The sequence below is a fragment of the Sapajus apella genome, unplaced genomic scaffold (assembly GCF_009761245.1).
Source record: "Sapajus apella isolate SASKATOON/1434 unplaced genomic scaffold, GSC_monkey_1.0 scaffold6, whole genome shotgun sequence".
NCBI classification, from domain to species: domain Eukaryota; kingdom Metazoa; phylum Chordata; class Mammalia; order Primates; family Cebidae; genus Sapajus; species Sapajus apella.
In genome coordinates, this window is record NW_022436946.1 from 66,948,524 (window position 1) to 66,969,825 (window position 21,302).

Consider the following 21,302-nt stretch of genomic DNA (forward strand, 5'->3'; position numbering starts at 1 on the left):
AGCCCCTTTGCAGTTACATTTAGACATACAAGTAATTCTGGCCAGTTGGCTGTTAATAAAAGTGATGTGTGCCACTTCTAGTCCAAAGAATTTGAAAGCTGCGGTGCAATGTTGAGCTGTTTTGTATTGCAGTGATGTGAAATCTGAGGATGACTACCCTGGAAATTTATCTGACCCATACTGGATCAGGATAAACTTTTGTGTGCCAGAAATAAAGTTTTGTATTGTCATTCATGTTGAATTTCTGGGTTTATTTGTGATAGATTAGTGGGGCCAGTGTTGATCAATGCACAGGAATATGAGATGATGCCTGTAAACTTCTTAGTATAGTGCCTTGCACAGAGTAAGCAATCAGTAAATGAAAGCCATTATTATTTACAGACTTTCCTAAATAGCATTAGTTATTAAAAGCTTTTTCTGTCCAGGCAAGGTGGCACATGCCTGTAAGCCAAGCTCTTTGGGAGGCTGAGCTGGGAGGCTCTCTTGAGGCCAGGAGTTGGAGCAACCAACTATCTCAACATAGTGAGATCCCCGTTTCTACAAATCAGAAAAAGTGTTAGCTCAGCGTGGTAGCATATGCTTGTAGTCCTTGCTATTTGGGAGGTTGAGGTGGAAAGATTGCTTTATCCCAGGAAGCTGCAGTTACAACAGAGCAAGACCCTGTTTCAAAATGAAACAAAGCAAAAACAAAAACAATTTTTTTTTCTTTTTTTGGGGGGGGTTACAGAAATGTCAGCATTGGAAAGGAAGCTCTAGAATGTGTTGGCAGAAAATTTCAAAGCTACTTCAATGCTTTTAGTTTCTCTCTTTTTTTTCAGATTGAGTACACTTAATCTTTTCGATAGGAGTGGCTATTCATTGAACTTGTACTTTTCGTAAACAAAGTATATGTTTTCGGTCAGAGGTCTCTAAGGTTTTTATTTATGGATAATTCATTGCTCCAAACCAATGATGGAAACTAGTGATCTTTCAAACATGGAAACACCCTATAATTTTCTTCTGGTGTTGCAACAACTTTGATGTTCATCTTTCTCTTTTCTGGCTGAACCTATATACACTTAAGTACAGGATCACATTAAGAAAATGCTCAGACCACATGTAAACAACCTGTGGCTAGACAATTCCTGAACCCTATGCAATGTCCAATTTTCAAAGGATGTAAGCTTCTGTGTTGTTTTCTCTACCATATATTTTTCCACAAAAGTCCTACTTACTACTTTATTATGAACCGATGTATTTGGGCATAAGTCTAGACATGCTGTGATTTTAAAGAAGTGGATCATTTCCTGCATACCCTATACTTTTGCCCTCTGGAGAGGGGATTTGGACATCTCTTGGGCCCTGAGACCCAGCTCTCTGGGTATGTCTAGATAGAACTTCCCAATTAAAAAGATTTGGGTAAAAAATTTGGAAAGATATGAAGAAATCAGAGTAAGTTTGAATCATCTGCAGATAAAAATAAGATGACCATAAGAAGTCACGAAGAAAATGGCAAGGAGGGTTGAATTAGGTTTATTCACTTGATGATCAGTTTTTATTTTTTATTAAGTAAAGCTAGTACTTCAAAAGAAAGAAAAAAATATGAATGTATTTGATAAATCAGATGACTCCATAACATTCAAGTGTGAGTTGGTGGAAAAACAAACCGAGAGTGTTTGTTCATTTAGTCAGTGGATTTATAAACAAAATCAGTAAGCTGTTTCTCTCAGCTTTTCTCTGATATGACTCATCAGGATTGATTATACAGCTGACAAAAACAACCAGGAGAAGGCACGATGAGTGGTGAGAGGTGGGGATAAACAACACTCACTTAAATCCTACAGAAACATCTCCGTTTATGGCTCCTATGCAGGAGATTTCTCCCACGCATGTTTCAGAACTCAGAGGTGGGCATAAGAGGCCACGTGGGATATTCTGTCAGGAGAGACAAGGCCTCAGTTGAGAGCCACATGATCTCAACTGGATAGCCTCTGGCCACTGCACATGTGACCAGAAATCTACATGAAGAAAATGACAGTTGCACTTATGGAAGAATGCAGGCACAAATCTGGGAGGGGGATTAATGCAGTGGATGATGGCATCACTAAACAGGCTGGCAGAATGCCTGGAACAAACAGGAGAAGCTTTAACAAAGATAAATACAAAAGATGTAGACAGTGTATGAGAGAGAAAATAATAAAGTAAAATAAAAATCCTGATTGTAGATTAGATTAGATTTTTTAAAGTTCATATTCTCAAATTGTACATGAGCTATTAAAAATGGGCTGAAACAGTTCAAAATAGAACAAAGCCTTAGAAAGTCTACCGAATGAATCTAAATGACTCAGATCTTTAAAACACTAAAGTAAGAATGATATGCTACTTTTCACTAGTCAGATGTACAAAGATAAACAGAGTTTGATAGTAGGGTGTTGCCTCTGGGGTGGGCAAACAAACATCCATAAATCCTATTTCTGTTGTTGCAAGCACTGGATAGAGCAATTTGGAAATTGGTACCAAAATTTAAAATAAATATGCTCTTTGACACAGCGATATCTGGCTATGATTTTATGGGTTCAAAGACACACACACACACACACACAAAGATACACTAGTTTACAATCTTTTGCAGCCTTTTTTATTATTGCACAAACTGGACACTACTAATATCTTTCAATAAGAGACTGGTTGAATAGATTGTTTTATGTAATCCAATGGAAAACTTGTTAGTACATTAAAAATAGATCTGTATATGTTAATATAGTATGATAGAATATGAGATAATCTCCACATGTTGTTAAATGACAAAAACAGTTTGCCATTTAACGTATAAATAGGCTACATATAGTTTTCTCTAATACTGAAGGAAAGATACAGGAAATTGAGTCTTCAGGAGGTAAACAAGAATGCATTATTGGGAAAAGAAAGGGTGTTCTAAGCATCCAGAACAGAGTGTACAATTAACATAAGTGTAAACTAGTATGAATTTCTAGGAAATAGTGACTAGTCCACTTAGGACACATCCCAAAGCACCTGGTTGCTAATTTTATATTGTTTTCTCCCTTGAATTTTGGTGCATGTGGCAGTGTAAATGTATACAATATTTAAAAAAAGATTTCCGGTTACCTAGAGTAACTACTCACATTGTTAGCAATGATTCAGACAAACACTGACAGGGCCTGATCACATAGAGAACACCCTAGCTTTCAGTAGTAGAATTCATCCACTCCTCCCAAGGGTAGAGTTATGAACTCTTGTGGTTAGAGCACGAAATCAACTTTATCTCCCAGAGTAACAAGGGAATCAATACCAGCCTTATAAGTAAACAGGTACCTATACTGTTTAAATACTTGCACCAACTAGAAATAGAGGCAAATATTTACCTTCATTCTGGTAAATATGGCAGTTTAAGTTTCTGTCCATAGAATTTTGAGATAACTCTGGGGACATTATTTGCTTGTGTCTGTGTAACTTGTAGTTTTATACTATAATACTGTATTTATTCTAATTTGTAGTTTCAAATTTATAATAGATTTGCTTGGAGATAAGGTCTATTTTAGAATTATAGTCTCAACTTTGTAAGTGTGGTTAAGCTAGAAATGGTACCAGAGTTAATACTGGGTATCATACCATGAGCTAAAGTGTAAAGTTGGCAAATATATTTTGTGTCCCGCTCATAAAGGATCATATCTTAATGGTTCTTTTCATCTGAGTCATCTTTTCATAGATTTCTTGCTGAATCTGAGTTCCTGGAAGTCACCAGAGAGACCAGACACACTTTGGTCAAAATTGTTCCTAAATAGGATAAAATATGCCTAATAGAAAAGTTTTTATAAGTTTTCAGTGACTGTTTCTCTAATTCATTCTTAATATCCTTGTAGTCATAAATAAAAATAGTATGATGATGAATCTCATTTCTTTTTATTTTTTTCAAAAGATCCTTGACTCTTGGCTGTTTTCCCCTACTTAACATCTTGAAGCCCTTTCCCACCTATAATTGGCTGCTTACTGGTGAATATGTCACCTAATTTTTGTTCTGGCCTAGACCAGAACTCAAGGGTTTCTGGTGGCATTATTTGTCATTATTTTAATAAACTTTTCTTTTTCTGCAATTGACTTTGAGGTCTTGGATGCTCTCTCCTTTTCAGTATAATCAGTTGTGAAATACAAATGTCAGGCTAGGTTTTCTCTAACTGAGATTGGACTTCAAAACTCTATAATCCAGTAATTCTTGTTTCCCTATGTCAGCTGCTGATATTTTTGGTTACTGGGAAGTTGGTCTTTGCAATCAGACTCCCCTGCCTGTTTGGCATCAGCTGCCTGTACTCCCTGAGACTCCCTCTCACACAGGAATCTCTTTGATCTCAAAGACAGCTCTGTAAGGTGCAGAGAAAAACAAATACCAGGCTATTTCCCTCTGTGGTGCTCACGACAATATGAATTGTCCAAGAGAATAAGAACGCTTAAAAACAACTCATAGTACTATCCTTGAAGCATGTTTCATGAGTGCCAAATTAATTTCTATCAATACACACGTTATTTAAAAAAAGAAATTTTCCAAACATAAAAGGAATAGAATAAATAACATTTCAAAATGGCTTTGATTATCCATTTTCATAAATATACCAGCACCCTGGAAGGAAAAACTTCTGCTTTTACCGCTAACCTAAATTCTTCAGCGCTTTGAGAGAATGTCGTTTATAGCAGTTCTCTCTTTATTAAGCAGTCATATTAAATTATTGCAGCATACATGTAATTTACCAATGTCTGACCTGCTTTGAAATATGCTTTTTCTTAGAAATAAGAAATGAATCATGCATGGATACCCATAAATTAAATTAATTTGATAGTGAACACGAGAAAGCAAGAAATCAGTAATAAAATATGACCCTACTGCCTTTCAAGTAAAAAGTAAAGACATCTAATATTGGAGCCTAGCAAAGCATTGAATATGCATTAAATTTAAAACCTTGGATAAATAAGAATCATCATACTTGAGTTAAGATATGTTGCTTTTTACATGAGGTACTTCTGTAGTAAGAATAGTTGACTGCAAAATATTGAAGAATACTAAGCCAGAGCATGTATACCTAATCTATATTTAGAAGAGATTACTCTATATTGCACAGAACTCCATTTACATACAGCAGCCCTCCCGTATCTATAGGGGCTATGTTCCAAGACCCCCAGTGGATGCCTGAAACCATGGATAATACCAAATCCTACATATACAATATGATTTTTTTTTTCTTTTTTTTAGTCTGATAATTGAGATGGCCATGAAGTAACAGGCAGATAGCAAGTACAGTGTGGATATGCTGGTCCAAGGGATGATGTTCATCCCAGGCAAGATAAAGGAGGATAGCACAGTATTTCATCATGCTACTCAGAACAGCCCACATTTAAAAAATTATGAATTGTTTCTTTCTGAAATTTTTTATTTAATATTTTTGGACCATGGTTGACTGCAAGTAACTAAAACTTCAGAAAGCAGAGTTGCAGATGGAAAGGGCTACTGTATGTGTTCAATACTTCCCTTGAATGGGATATGTGAGAATGATGGACTGCATCTATTTAATAAAACTAAAACAAATCTTAGCCCCCAAAGGACAACAGTGTTTTGCTTTCAAACAATAGAGAAAGTGTTTGTGTATTTGTACATCTTATTTCTGTGGAGATTAAGAACACAGCCTTTGGGATTAGAATTATTTTGCATACTTTCTGAATGATTTCAGGAAAACTATTTGAGAAAACTCTCGAAACATCATTTCTTCATTTCTAAGCTGGGGGAAAATAATACGTATATATAGAATTGTTGGAATAATAAAATATAAAATTTAAAAAATATATATACATACTAAGGTTTGACACTGTTGTTGCTATTATTTATTTTTCTGTAAGTCATGGGTTTTCTGTAGGTGATGGACATGTATGGGCATCTGTTCCTGACTGTTCTATAGGTGTCCCTGGGTTTGAAAGGAGGTCTGGTACCAGGAAGTGGATGGAACAATTCTGCACCTTCCTGCTCCTGTGTGAGGACTGGCTATATGATTTGAAGCTGCTGAAATTTGAGGTTGATTTAGCATTTTGATTCGGGAAGGAGCAGCTGGTAAGAAAAAGGGAAAAAGTTTCTGCAGGGATGATAGAGATGTTAAATACTCAGCACTCCAAACACACAATCTCACACCTAGCCTGACACGGCCTCAGAATCTTTCCCAAAAGAGCACACAATAATTAAAGTTGGCCCAAGTGATGAAATTTGTTTGCTGTTGGTTATGATTATCAGTGACACTCAAAGTGTGTCGTTGGACCAGCAGCATCAACATGATCCGGGTATTTGTTAGAAGTACAAGTTCTCAGGCCTATCCACAGACCTACTATATCAGAATTTTGGGGTGTGTGGCCCAGGAGTCTACATTCATCCAGCCTTTTCGGTGATTCTGATGCATGCCAAAGTGTGAGAAGCCTACTTAGATGTTTGGCACACTAGCAAAACAGGAATTGCTCATATGGAAAATCAATAAAATAAACAGAATCTAATGCTTATGGAGAACGTATTACATTCCAGGCCATGTCTGCTTTTCATATGTTTAATCCTCCCAATAATCCTTTGATTATTGAATAATCAAATAATCAGATAGATGAGAAACAGTGAAATAAAGAGAAGGAAAGAAGGGAGGGAAGGATGAAGAGAGGAAGGAAGGAGAGAAAGAAGGAATAAAAATAACATATCAGAATTGTTATATAACATTCATGCAGCTAGTAGGAGGTAGAATTAGAAGTCAATTCCTAATTCCCAGTTTAATTTCAAATTTCAAAGCCAAACGTGTTTCCCTTCCATTCTGCCACACTAAGCAATGCAGGTAATAAACAAATGTTTCTATGGTGTGAACCAAATTTAATGAATTGTCTGGGCCAGAAAAAAAGTCACTGGAAAAATTCGACCTGATTTCACTTCTCTCTTCCCAGAGTAATATAATTTCTCACAAAATCATTATGAACCAAAAAGTCATCCAATTTCTAAAATCTTGGAATAACTTTATCCATCATGAAATCCAGAGAGGCTGTGGGAAGAAAAGCATATGTCAATGCAGATTTGGCTGTTAGAGCTAGAAGAGAAAGTTTTGGTCAGAACATTGGGATTGATGATAAAAATTCCCAGTCACTTTAAAATTTTTAGCAGATTATGTGTTATATTTTCTGAAATGGCTTGCCAGATAAAGTTTCAGGAAGAGGTCTGAATAAAATGTTCTAGCAACTGTTTCTTTTTCTTCCATGTTTTCTTTTGGAATACTTCTCCTTTTTGGCCAGAAAGCATTTTTCTTGTGCCTGACAAAATAAGCAAAATGCAAACTAGACAAAGAATAATGTACCTTAAAAATACTGTATGAATGTATTTATTCTGGCTGATGAAGATATTTCCCTAAGATCCAAAGACTCCATAGAAGCTACTTTCTTTTTTTTTTCCCCGTTTATTTATTTTATTGCATTTTAGGTTTTGGGGTACATGTGAAGAACATGCAAGATTGTTGCATAGGTACACACGTGGCAGTGTGATTTGCTGCCTTCCTCCCCATCACCTACATCTGGCATTTCTCCCCTTGCTATCTCTCCCCAACTCCCCACCCCCCATCGTCCCTCCCCTATTTCCCCCCAACTGACCCCAGTGTGTAGTGCTCCCCTCCCTGTGTCCATGTGTTCTCATTGTTCAACACCCGCCTATGAGTGAGAACATGCGGTGTTTGATCTTCTGCTCTTGTGTAAGTTTGCTGAGAATGATGGTTTCCAGGTTCATCCATGTCCCTACAAAGGACCCAAACTCATCATTTTTTATGGCTGCATAATATTCCATGGTGTATATGTGCCACATTTTCCCTATCCAGTCTATCGTCGATGGGCATTTGGGTTGGTTCCAGGTCTTTGCTATTGTCAACAGTGCTGCAATGAACATTTGTGTGCACGTGTCCTCATAGTAGAACGATTTGTAATCCTTTGGATATATACCCAGTAATGGGATTGCTGGGTCAAATGGAATTTCTATTTCTAGGTCCTTGAGGAATCGCCACACTGTCTTCCACAATGGTTGAACTAATTTACACTCCCACCAACAGTGTAAAAGTGTTCCTTTTTCTCCACATCCTCTCCGGCATCTGTTGTCTCCAGATTTAGAACCTCAGTGTTTGATCGGGTAGGCAAAAGACGGATGCTTTTGCACGGGAAAGCAGAACATGAAGATTACATGGTCTTGTCTGGATTGGGTGATGCCATTCGTTGCTGGTGGCATCATCATTGATGGTCATAGGTCTCAAATGCTGGCATGGCCTGGGAGGCTGGTGTGTTACCAAATGGTTCATATTCCCTGTGCAGTATGAAGGCTTGTTTTGGTTTTCACTTCTTGTAGTCATTTGACATACATGCAATTATTTCAGCATACAAAGGGAGAGCTAAATGGCAGGTGTCAGGTCAAGGATACATCGATTGCTTCCCAATTGACTGTCATGCTATATATGTGACCTTAGTCGTAGGATTTCTTTATCTGAACCAAGTTACTGGGAAGAAGAATCATGAATTTTCTTTGCTTAATACTAGTTTGTCAGAATCTATTGATGGATTTCTATTTCCATCAGAAAAGAAGTTTTCTTTTCTTCCCTCTCCTAGTTGTGGTTATTCAGCAGGTTATCACATTTCTGTAGATTGTTTTAAAGCTTCCATACTTTTCATTCTCTGCTGAAAGTTGGTCAAAGTATGAGATAAAGAAAAAAATGTATTACACTTTTACAACTGGAGTCCCAAATTCTCAAACTTTGTTGCTAATTGTTTCTATGAGATTTCCTACAGTGAGTGATAGAATTCCTCAATTTATAGTATTATTGTTGTCAGTGGTTGCCCTTCTGTAGAGAGCAACAAATATTTTCAGGCAGTCTGCGTGTGTTACTGCACCTGCACAGTGCTGAAGCTGCTACAGATATGGGCTTATTGTTTGTGAACAATCACCAACATTGCAGGTGGCAATTCTAACAGTTCAGATAGAGAGGCAGTTCCCAAGACCAGAGGCATGGCATGCCAATGGCAGTTGTCTCCTGGCTGGGAGAGGACGGGGGTTTATGCCATCTCCAAATGTAACCCTAACTCTGTCTTCAACATAGAGATTCATCAGATGGATTTGAGCTATCCAGAACACTTGATTAAAAATTCAGTTGAATCCAATAAATATTTACTGGCACTGTATTTGGCATTCTGGATAAATAAAATGTGATGGCATGTCTGGCCTTAGTTTTGTGAATTGTAGTGGAGGCAAAGCAAAGTTAAAGCCTATTTATGGTCCCAGAATGACAGCCTTTCCTCAGGATTCATGATAATAAACATGATAACAGTAACTAGGAATGAAAATCATGTATTGTGAAATTACTATGTGCTACATACCTTGAATCTCTATGCATATTATTTCCTTCAATCCCCCCAAGCGCTCTACATATTACTATTTATGTATTAAAATTGAAGAAACTGACGCTTATAGAGATTAATCATACAAACATATCCTGACCACTTAGTGTAGCTGAAACCTGACCACAAGCAGGGTTACATTTGGAGATGGCATAAACCCCCGTCTAGAGTGCAGACATGTGGTCAGGCGGGGAATTGCTTGAACCTGGGAGGCGGAGATTGCAGTGAGCCGAGATCGCGCCACTGCACTTAAGCCTGGCGCCTGGCAATGGAGTAAGACTCTGTCTCCAAAAAAAAAAAAAAGTTAAAAAAGAGGAAGCAGCAAAATAGTATATTAATGGGGACATAAGGTCTAGCGATTTCATAAAATTACAGATTCTTGGGCATGTTTACAAACTATGGAGAAAGAAATGACAATGCTGGGAATATGAGAAATGGAAGATATAAAATAAATAAATGGCATTCTTATTTCCTGAATAGTCAACAATTATAGTTTTGACTACTATGCATTTACTATAGGAGACTAATCTTTCAAGAAAAATCAATATATTATGAAACAACAAAATCCTTACATAAAGGGCTGAATTATTCAGGGAACTGAGCAGGAGCTTCTGAAACTGAGGGTTTTAATCCTGGCCAGGCGATTGGTTTACTATATAATGTAGGGCAAATTATTTTGATTTTCATTGGCTAGGAGGCAAGCGAAGTTAACTTCACTAAGTTGAAATTATCTCCCTAATTTTTCATATATGTAAGGTAAGGGTGATCTAGTCCCTGAATAACTAGGATAGATAATTAGCTAGGATGCTTGTAACAAAAATATTTTGCAAATAAAAAGCGCTGCATAAACGTTTTTCAAAAATATGTCATTTTCAAAAAAATTTCAAACTGCTTCATGGTGTACTTTTTAGTGCCTAAAAGCCTAGTATTAAAAAAATTAATAATGGTAGAATTTCAAGGAGTGAGGAAGCATAGGTGTTACTTATAAAAGAGTCAGATAGAGAAACCACAATGAAGAATTCCTTTGAATTTATTCCAAACACCCCAGGTTAGCAGATACCACCAGCTCTGTGAAAACTTTGAAATAACACCTTTGTAGCCATCTGGTTCAGACTTGCTTTCCGATATCCCAATCAGCAACTTGCCTTTGTAAAGTGGGGCAGCTTTTTTGCTTTTGCTCAGTTTGCAACCAGGTAAGCACTTACCATATTGAGGTCATGATACAAGCTGCAATGTAGAAGAAAATTATTTTTGCCGTTCTTTCCTACTCTAGTTCACTTTCTAATTTAACAGCTATCGAGCATTAGTTCTCTCTGCATGGCTGCTAGCCTGGCAAGATTCCTCTCAAAGCTGTGGTGATATAGCCCCTGATCTTCTTTCTACTATAGCCTAATCCGAAACAAGAATTTCAAAATTATAGTCCTTATTTCATAGAAAATGCATTTTCAACTGACTAGTGGTGGTGACATTGAGTACCTGGTTGAAGAAAATGATGAGGTAAAGGTGCAAGCCAATGAAAAAGAATATAGTGTCTGTTGTGGGTGTAGAAAAAGGGGAGACAACATGACCACTAGGTATTTACCATCCCCACCGTTTAACCACACTTTGGGATGTGGCGTCTGTCATTGGAAACACTGATCCTGTGGTTCAATGATCACCAATTTTCTGTCTTAGTTGAAGTTCTAAAAAGTTTATTTTCATGTTGTGCCCTGTTTCTGAGTCAATCTTAGTAATTGCTAGTTAGCTGGCTGGGTCTGGAGAAGTGACAAGCATTTATCATATAAAAGGCTACGTGCTAATTATTACAAGAGGAGAAGAGATGAAAAAGCTAAAGTATCTGTCCATATGCATGAATTATTTTAATTTACTTTTTCTTTGGTTTATTTGGTGTTGTAACTTTTCAATTTGCTTTCTGTGGTAGGTATCTATGGAGTTGACTAGCTGTATAACAATTATTTTCAGTTGATTGGCAGAGAGAAAAGGGGAATTATAAAAACCACAGGCTTCATCTTTACCAAATATAAAACAATCTCTACATTTGAAACAGTATTCTTATGACATAAAAACTGTAATTATGTTAAAAATATTTCATGATATGCTTAGATTTATTATATTATTAACATTTGGCCATTAAAACTTTGACACCCATTGCATATGAATAATTTCATCTGATTGAAACAGGGTTTAAGAAAAAGTTCTGCACTACAGTGAACAATGTAACAAGTCAATATTTAAACTATCTCCGTTGTCCCACAATGATTTATTTGGTTATGTGTTTGTTTAATAATGTATTTTTTAGCTGATTTAAAAAATCTAGACTCTAATCAAGGATCCCACACCTTGCATTAGTTGTACTGTCTTTCTTAAGTTCCAAGCAGTTTCCCACGTATATTTTGCCTTTGATTAACTTGCCATTTTTGAAGAGTTCAAGCTTGTCTTATAGTTTCTCTGAATCTGTCTGATTGTGTTCCATGGCTGGATTCAAGGTGAATATCTTTGGCAGAAAAACTGCACAGATACTATTGTGTACATTCACATCAGCGGCCTCTGTGTGTTTTGTGTGATGTTTGGTTACATGGTTAAGATTGTGTCCACCGAGTTTTTTTTTTTTTTTTTTTTTCATTTTGAAGTTATGCTTTTTCTTTATGATAAGTAATCTATGGGATGACATTTTGATACTATGTGAATATCGTGTTCTCCAATACACTTTCATCCAGTAGTGTTGGCATGTACTGATGACCTTTGTCTGACCCACATTAGAGATTGCAAAATAGTTATTTCCTAATTTTATTACTCCTTTTACATTTATTTTCTGACATTCTTGTGTAAATAAAAGACTCCCTCCTCCAGTGTCACTACAGACTCATGGATTTTAAAAAATTCAATGTGTTACAATCCATTATGTTCAGTTTTTAAAATTTCCAAATTATCCCAAATTTGGCCTTCCATCCTTGTGATTTGTTCTTTTGATTCATATTTATCATTCTCTGGGCACTTCCTTAGCTTTGTGATACAGAATATTCAGGGTTCACCTTGTACACTATTTGCCTGTAATCTGGAATTAGCCATCTCTCCAGGAAACATTTTCTGCTCTCAGTAGTGAGTAGTGAGTAGTATTTAGAAACCAAGATCTTGATAGTAGTATTCTCAGTGCCTCAAGGTGACATTGTTTCTGGGTCTCTTTAGGGGGCAGAAAATATATACATTTTTGAAATCGTGAGTTCATGCTGATGACTCCATTTCACATCCAATACCTCTGGGTTATTCCTTACCTTTCCCATTCCATATTTATACATTGCTTCTTCCACAGTGTGAACTCTGAATCCTGACAACACCAATGTATTTGCTCATTTGTTTTATATTATGATACACAAAATAGTTTTAATAGTCAACAAACTTACTAAGTCATGTTGTTCTTTTTATCCTGAGAAAATATGTCACTAAAGGTGCACATTACGAAAAATGTGTTCAAGAGTTATTTGAATCATTCTCTTTTTTGTGTGTGTGGTTGTTATTATTTTAATCTACAGGTGAGTGCACTTGTTTCTGTTTGAGTTAAATTTTAGGGTTTGTTTTCCATCCTTGCTGATACAATTTTATTTTGAAAATGTAAAATATTTATACATCCTAAACCCCTCAAAACTGTTAACAATTTGTACTCCAAGAAGCCTTATATCCCTTCTAATTTGTGTTACCACCAATTTTCTCTCCTCTGACCCCAAAGAGTGAACCATTTATATTTAATTCTGGTATATCCTTCCTATTTTCTTTTGATAAAATAAACAATTATATATTTTTGTAAGATAGATATTTACAAATGGCAGCATATTCTTTGGTATCTTGCTTTTTTTCTCTCCATATTTAGTCTCAGAAGTCTTCTTCTTCTTCTTTTTTTCTTTTTTTTTGTATAGCTCTGGTGTAAAGCATACTCCATTGTGTGGATATAGTAGCACATTTTCAGTTAGCCTCATGTAGATTGACATGGATAATTTCCAATAATTTTTTATGAAAAATAATGCCACCGTGAGTAAACTTTTTACCTATAATTATTTTTTTTGTACTTATTGCAGTGTATTGCTTGGGAGCAAATTCCTAAAAGTGGGATTTCTAGGTGGAAAGGCATTTTGATAGATATTATCAAACTGTCCTCCATGAGTATTGTCTGATTTTTTTTTTTATTACTACTGGCAATGTATGAGAAACTCTTTTTCCATAATCTTTTCAATAGAGTGTGTTACCAAAATTCTGAATTTTAGGAATAAATTCTCAAAATATGTTTTCAAGCTAATTCTGATGTGCAGTGAGGTCGAGAACCACTAGCCTAGATATTCAGGGATTCTAAGAGGATGCAAAATGAAAGCTGTGCTTGTGATAGTGGTAACAAATAACACAGAAATAACAAAAGAGGAAGGAGCAGCTCATTCAATGTCTATTTTTTCCCAGGCTTGATATTCCCCAGAAGTAAAGATTAACACCACGTGATACATCCCATATTTACCTTAAAATGGATTATGCCTCTTTGGCATCATTTTACATATCTTACTTATCTGAAATGTCTCGTTTGTGTTGAAGTCTGTTTAGATACTAAGTGGGGACTACTTTCTAGATATCTGACATCCTAGAGGAAGCATCAAATTAACTCTCACCCAAATGTTACTGTCTAACTGAGCTGATAGAAATCAGCTACAATATTTTATAGACTCTAAGATACTGTTTTTTAACATCTTTAAATTAGTTTGCATCTTACAACTGACAATGTGCCATAATTGAATTGGCAGCTTTTAAAATCTCTTCAAGGTACATAAAATAACAGGGCATTTTGCAAATCAATGGTGTGTCAGTTTATGAGTTTGGTATGACTTTTTTTCTGTATTAGTTTCCTAAGCCTGTGTAACAAAGTACCACAAAGTGGGTGGCTTAAAAAAATGGAAATTTATTATCTCACAGTTCTGGAGTCTAAAAGTTCAAAATCAAGGTGTCAGCAGGTACATACTCTCTCTGTATAGAATCTGTAGGAGAGAATCCTTTTCGTCTTTTTCACTTCTGGTGGTTTGCAACAATCCTTGGCACTCCTTGGCTTGAAGCTGCAGCACTTTAGTCTCTGCCTCCATCACCACATGGCCTTCTCCCTCAGGTGTCTATCTTCCCCTTCCTTATAAGGATGCCAGTTATATTGGATTAAAGGCCACCCTACTACCGTATGATAGCTGATTATATCTTCATGACTGTATTTCCAAATAAGACCCTTCTGAGTGAGATACTGAGAATTAGGACTTCAACATAGCTGTTTGGAGAACCACAATCCAATTCATATATCTTCTTATATCTTTTTATTTTTTGCAATTAATTCTTATTTGTCTGCTTTGACTGCATTTAAATCTTTATTAACAGCATGTATTTTATGCAGATTTTTTTGTATTAGTCCACTCTTGGATTGCTAGAAAGAAACACCAGAGACTAGGTAATTTATTTTTTTAAAAAAGAGGTTTAATTGGCTCATGGTTTCACAGGCTGAACAGGATGCATGGCAGCATCTGCTTCTGGGGAGGCCTCAGGGAGCTTTTACTTATGGTAGAAGGCAAAGCCAGAGCAGGTGTCTTAAGTGGTGGGAGCAGGAGGAAGAAAGAGATGGGGGAGGTGCTACACACTTTTAAACAGACAAATCTCAGGATAACTCACTCACTATTACAAGAACATCACCAAGAAGATGGTGCCAAACCATTCATGAAGATTCCATCCCCATCGTCCAATCATTCTCACCATGCCCCAGATACAATATTGGGGATTACAATTTGGCAGGAGATCGGGTGGAGACACAAATCCAAACCATACCAATTCTCCTTCCATTTCTCATTTCTCTCTCTCACTCTTCATCTCTCCTTGTTTTTCTGGAAAGCGCACATTCCTTCCTTTTCATGTTTAAGCAACTTCCAGGGCTGCTGTTGATTATGCCTGAAGCTGCTTTGGAGGCTGAAAAACAGCAGTGATATCAAGATTTGTAAGAATTCAAGTACATAAAGAAAGGCATTTCAGGCAGGCGTGGTGGCTCATGCTTGTAATCCCAGCACTTTGGGAGGCCAAGGTGGGAGGATCACCTGAGGTCAGACTAGCCTGGCCAACGTGGTAAAACCCCGTTTCTACTAAAAATACAAAAATTAGCTGGGTGTGGTGGTGGGCTCCTATAATCTCAGCTACTCAGGAAGCTGAGGCAGGAGAATACTGGAACCCTGGAGGCAGAGGTTGCGGTTAGCCCAGCTTGAGCTGCTGCACTCCAGCCTGGGTGACAACAGCAAGATTCCGTCTCAAAAAAAACAGAAATGCATTTCCGATGATCTAGGAAGTTGGTGTGGGAGAACAAGGTCGGGAAGCACTTGCTCTACCAGAGAAAAGACTTATTCTAGAGCTGCAGCCATAAAATAATGGTGGTAACAAATAGAAAGATAAATATAACAATATGAAATATAATAGAGGACCTAGAATTGTATCCACACATATAGAGAAACTGAGATATGGCAGAGGTAGCACTTAAGTTTCTAATACTTTTAATATGAGGTTTTTGAAATAAAAGGATAATTAACTGAAAAGGATCAAAGAGGCATTCTAGGCAAATTATATGCAGGCTTTCTTTAGTGATCCTGAGTACCCATATGGTAAGAACGTGGGCAGAGAGTAATGTGATGGTGGTTACTCTTCAATATCTCTGCCCTGAATCCTGTGACTGATGGTGAGCACAGGCGGTCCTAGTTCCTATTCCCTGCATTCTTTTGCATCCATAGTCCCTTCAGTGTTCTCCTATTGACTCTCAGGCTGGTCTCTGCCAGGGCAGAGCTGGGCTGCCTCTCTTTGCCCCAGTATACAATTATTTATTTTAAAAATAGAGTTGACTGTCTTTACTCCTAAAATGTTCCCTGTAACAGCTATAATACCGTTACACTACTTTCTCTCAGTCAGATACTGAGCTCTTAAGGTACTCATAGCCCTCTATGGTCAGTTAAACGTCCCCTTCATGGTCCAGGAAGGGAGCCCCACCCTGCTTGCACAGTCAGTAGCCCGCCTGGGCATATCTCTCTGGACTAGCTGATCAGCTGTGGCTGTCCTCTGCATTGCCTTGACCCCTTACTGTGGTCATAGGCTTACCCGGCCCCTCAGTGGACACTTGCTCCCATGCCACCCTGCTTCACCATCCCTTACCGTCTGTGGTGATAAGAAGTCTCCCTCCTTGCTGGTTCACAATCCTTGGACAAGTAAGGTACATTTTGAAATCACTTCATGATTTCAAAAAGGAAGATAGAGTTTCCTAGAAGACTTCGACTAGAAAGGCTCTATCCTAAGAAGAACCAGACTACCTTTTTTTTTTTTGAGACAGAGTTTCACTCTTGTTACCCAGGCTGGAGTGCAATAGCGTGATCTCGGCTCACCGCAACCTCCGCCTCCTGGGTTCAAGCAGTTCTCTTGCCTCAGCCTCCCGAGTAGCTGGGACTACAGGCATGCGCCACCATGCCCAGCTAATTTTTGTATTTTTAGTAGAGATGGGGTTTCACCATGTTGACCAGGATGTTCTCGATCTCTTGACCTTGTGATCCACCTGCCTCGGCCTCCCAAAGTGCTGGGATTATCGGTGTGAGCCACTGCGCCCGGCTCAGACTGCCTTTTAATTCTACTTTCAAATTTCCCTTGAAATATCTGGGTGCTATAAATGAGAGCCAAGCAGGTGGAATAAAGCCCCTCAGAAATTTAGAATCAATATTTTTTCACCCGCAATTTTTGTTTGACACATTTTTCCTCAGTTTTTTGCGGTAAGTACATATATCATAAAATTTACCATCTTAATCACTTTTAAGTGTACAGTTCAGTGGAATAAAATACATTCATAATGTTGTACTAGTGACACTGCCATTCATCTCCAGAATTGTTTTTATATTGTAAAACTGAAACTCTATACGTATTATGCAATATGGATGACAGATTTGCAAAGAATGCTCTGCAATAGTTGTTTTTGTTTTTGTCTTTGTTGCTGTTTTTTTGAAGGTATCAACACGTCAGTTGCAGAAGTATTTGGAAGCTGATTAGAAAGCTATTAGAAAAATACTTAGGATGATATCTGGAAAAACAAAATATCACTTACAGTTTTATTAACTTAAAATTTTATTTGAATTTAAATTTATCTTCTCTACTCACAGATCAAAAGAAGTTTCAATTCAATGTCTAACTTGAATGCAAACTAATTGTTTTCTCAACTGACTCAATTATATGTTTTGTTTTATGAAATCTAATTTTTTGAGGGAGTTCCTACCTGGATAAAGAGATAAAAATATTCATTTATATGTGGAATTAAGTATAGGACTCCCTTTTCATGGTCAGTGGATGTAAAAAGAGAAGTAAGACATTGCCCCTGTTTATGGAGCTCAGTCTAGTGGGTGAGTCCACATGTTAAGAAACGCTGAGAATAGCATTGCAGGGACAGAACTAACACAAGACCACAAAGGAAGCACAGCTGCCAGAGTGTGAAAAGAGAAGCCCTGGAGAAGGTGCCAACTAAGCCACACAAGAGTAGGAGTTGGCCAGGTAAGCCTGGGAAGCTTGTGGAGGGGAGCCTGAGAAGACGTTTCAGATGGAGAGATGGAGCAAAGACACAGCTAGAAAACAGAATTGTGTAGTGGAGATGCTGGAAGAAAAAGGGAGGAAACCAGTTTGGAAACCAAACAAGACACTGAGGACTTTATCTTTCTTGTTGAGGGGCCCGAACAAAATTCTTTGAAGCAAGAAACCATACAAAAGTCTATTGAGGCATTATTATGTGGCATTCCCTTCCCAATCAGGAGAGTGACCATCAACTTCTTAGGGGTAGTGCAAATGCAGATTTTTCAAGAGGTCAAGATTAGCTTCCTATGGTGAAGCTGGTTAAAAGACTGTTTTATGTTGCACACCTTAAATATATAAAAATCCCTATTTGTCAGCTAGAAATAAACTAAATATACAAAGAAGAACTCAGACAAGCTCTGATCACTACAGAGATTAGGGCAGCCACATTTTAGTCTACTTTTGAACTCTAGCTCCTGATAGTTAAATCTAACCAAATTCCTGAGTTGGTAATCTTTAGTTTGCATTTCTTAATTTCTTCTTACAGCAATTTCTCTAATGATAAGTTAGACCTTCATATTTGCGAGCAAGGAAGTTAAATGCAAAATAAACTTCCAATTTACAAAAGAAATTACCGAAAGAAAATCAAACTGTGGATATGAAAGGGATATCTTGGGCAGATGTCCACTCAGAGGGAACATTTTTGACAAATGCAAATACAATTGTTTGAGTAGATGATATAATATACTTTTATTGCAATTAAGCTAAAGGAAGTGTCAGAAACCATGACCTGAAATGTGCTAAATAATTTTGCAGGTACTTCTAAGTGAACATTAATAAGGATAGATACACAGAAATGATTGAAATCAATCTGGTTCGAGTTAAAAATGTAGTTTGGGTTGAATCAATTTTAAAAAGTTTTCCTGGTCCTATATGGTTCAAATAATGAAGAAACTAAAAAAGCTTTAAGTTGTCCACAATGGAAAGGTCAATAAGAACTACAAATCCCTGTTTGCAAGCAACAGAAAATTCAACTCTGGCTGACTTAGAAACTAAAGGAAATGTATTGACTAATGTGATTGAAAAATATAGAGACAGGGCAGACTTAAGGCATAATTTAACTTGGATACTCATGATATAAGAGCTGTGGAAGGTACAAAAAGGAGCTGATACCATTCCTTCTTAAACTATTTCAAACAATGGAAAAAGAGGGACTCCTCCCTAACTCATTTTATGAGGGCAGCATCATTGTGATACCAAAACCTGGCAGAGACACAACAACAAAAAATTTCAGGCCAATATCACTGATGAACATCAAAGCAAAAATCCTCAATAAAATACTGGCAAACCGAATCCAGCAGCACATCAAAAAGCTTATCCACCACAATCAAGTCAGCTTTATCCCTGGGATGCAAGGCTGGTTCAACATATGCAAATCAATAAACATAATCCATCACATAAACAGAACCAGTGACAAAACCCACATGATTATCTGAATAGATGCAGAAAAGGCCTTTAATAAAATTCAACACCCCTTCATACTAAAAACTCTCAATAAACTAAGTACTGATGGAACATATCTCAAAATAATAAGAGCTATTTATGAAAAACCCACAGCCAATATCGTACTGAATGGGCAAAAGCTGGAAGCATTCCCTTTGAAAACCAGCAGAAGACAAGGATGCCCCCTTTCACCACTACCATTCAGCATAATACTGGAAATTTGCCAGGGCAATCAGGCAAGAGAAAGAAATAAAGGATATTCAAATAGGAAGAGAGGAAGTCAAATTGTCTCTGTTTGCAGATGACCTGACTGTATATTTAGAAAACCCCATCGTCTAAGCCAAAAATCTCCTTAAGCGGATAAGCAACTTCAGCAAAGTCTCAGAATACAAAAAGTATATGTGTCTGTATAAAAAGAGCTGTAGATGATTTCTTCATTTTGTGCCCTTTATACACTGGGCTCATTCTTAGTCTGGTATCTGTTATAGTAAATGCCAGAATCTCTCAGGATCACAGGCTCCCTCATTCATTTGGGGAAGTAAGAAAGAACTTCTTGAACAATCATAGATCAAATGTTCTGAACTTCACTCCCATCAGGCTAATGTCAGACACATTCCTGCCCTTGAATCACTGGCTTTTACCAGGGGATAGTCAGGGTGCCAACTGGTTTGGACTAGGGTCTGCACCCATCACCAAAACTAACTCTGGCAAGGGGAATAGAATTATTTCAATTGGCTCAGATTAATCAGAGTTCAGTAGAACAAAATCCTGTGCACTAATGGGTCTGTGTCACTCAAAAAGGACATTTTATTTTTTAGTTCACAAAGAGGTACCTATGAATTAGCAGCAGCCATGACCTTGGAGTTCAGGGATCATTCTCACTGGTTTTTGTATCACTTCTATTTGCACTTTCAGATCCAGAATTCACCCTGCTATTTCTCAAGAGTCTGACCTGCATCAACAGCCTCCCTTATTCTGTGATCCCAGTTTTGGAGATCAAGGACAAGTTCCTTCTGGGTTGGCTGTGTCCAACTACTTTAGGCCAGCTACATGCCCACTGGAAGCCAGGCTCTTGCCAACAGCTGTCTCCACATTCCTCTTTCTATGTCCGTTATTTGTCTGTAGGTTCTGGTAACTATTTCCTCATTTTGCCCCTTCTGGCCTAGGGTACCACCAATCCCTCCTCCCAATCGTGCTTTCACTAGCCTCTAAGTACTTGTAGCTTCCTTCCTTTACCTTCACCTTAATAAATTATCCCCCTACTATCTCTCTTCAAAGCACCCAGTTTGAGTGTGCCATCTATTTCTTGCCAGGATCCTGCTTGACACATCAACCAAGCTGCACAGCTGGAGGAGTACTGTGCTGAACTTTAGGAATGAAGCCACAGGGCCCTCACTGCCTGCATAGTTACCTTGGTCATCTTCTGCTTCCCTGAAAGACTGAGTTCAGTTGGTTCAGGTACATGCATATCCAGACACGTCAGGGAAAACTCCATTTTGTAAGAATCTCGACTTACAATGCCAAAGGCTTGAAAGTTTGCAGACACTGGAGAAAAGCACAGTTCTCCATCTTACTCTTACTGTAAACTTGGAGATACATGCATTTTTTTTAAACTGTGCATGTTGAAATGCTGAAGTGTAGCAGATCATTTCCAGTGAGACACCACAAACAACATTTGATGAGGCCAAAAAATCAGAAGGAAATGAAAGATCTCAGGAATCTCCGGAAGAGCTCATCGAACACTGCCTTTATGTCAGACCATTTTATGCACAGCTCTGTTAATCAGGATTGGATAT

At 37.5% G+C, this 21,302-nt stretch overlaps 1 long non-coding RNA gene across 2 annotated transcripts in view; it reads left to right on the forward strand.

The window, feature by feature from the left end:
• The window catches only part of LOC116549663, a 235,560-nt gene extending 214,770 nt beyond the window's left edge, over positions 1 to 20,790 (forward strand). For both annotated transcript variants that reach the window (XR_004267988.1, XR_004267987.1), the window contains exon 3: positions 20,422 to 20,790. This is a non-coding gene — a long non-coding RNA (uncharacterized LOC116549663). The remainder of the gene's footprint in view (positions 1 to 20,421) is intronic.
• The last annotated feature ends 512 nt before the right edge of the window (positions 20,791 to 21,302 follow it).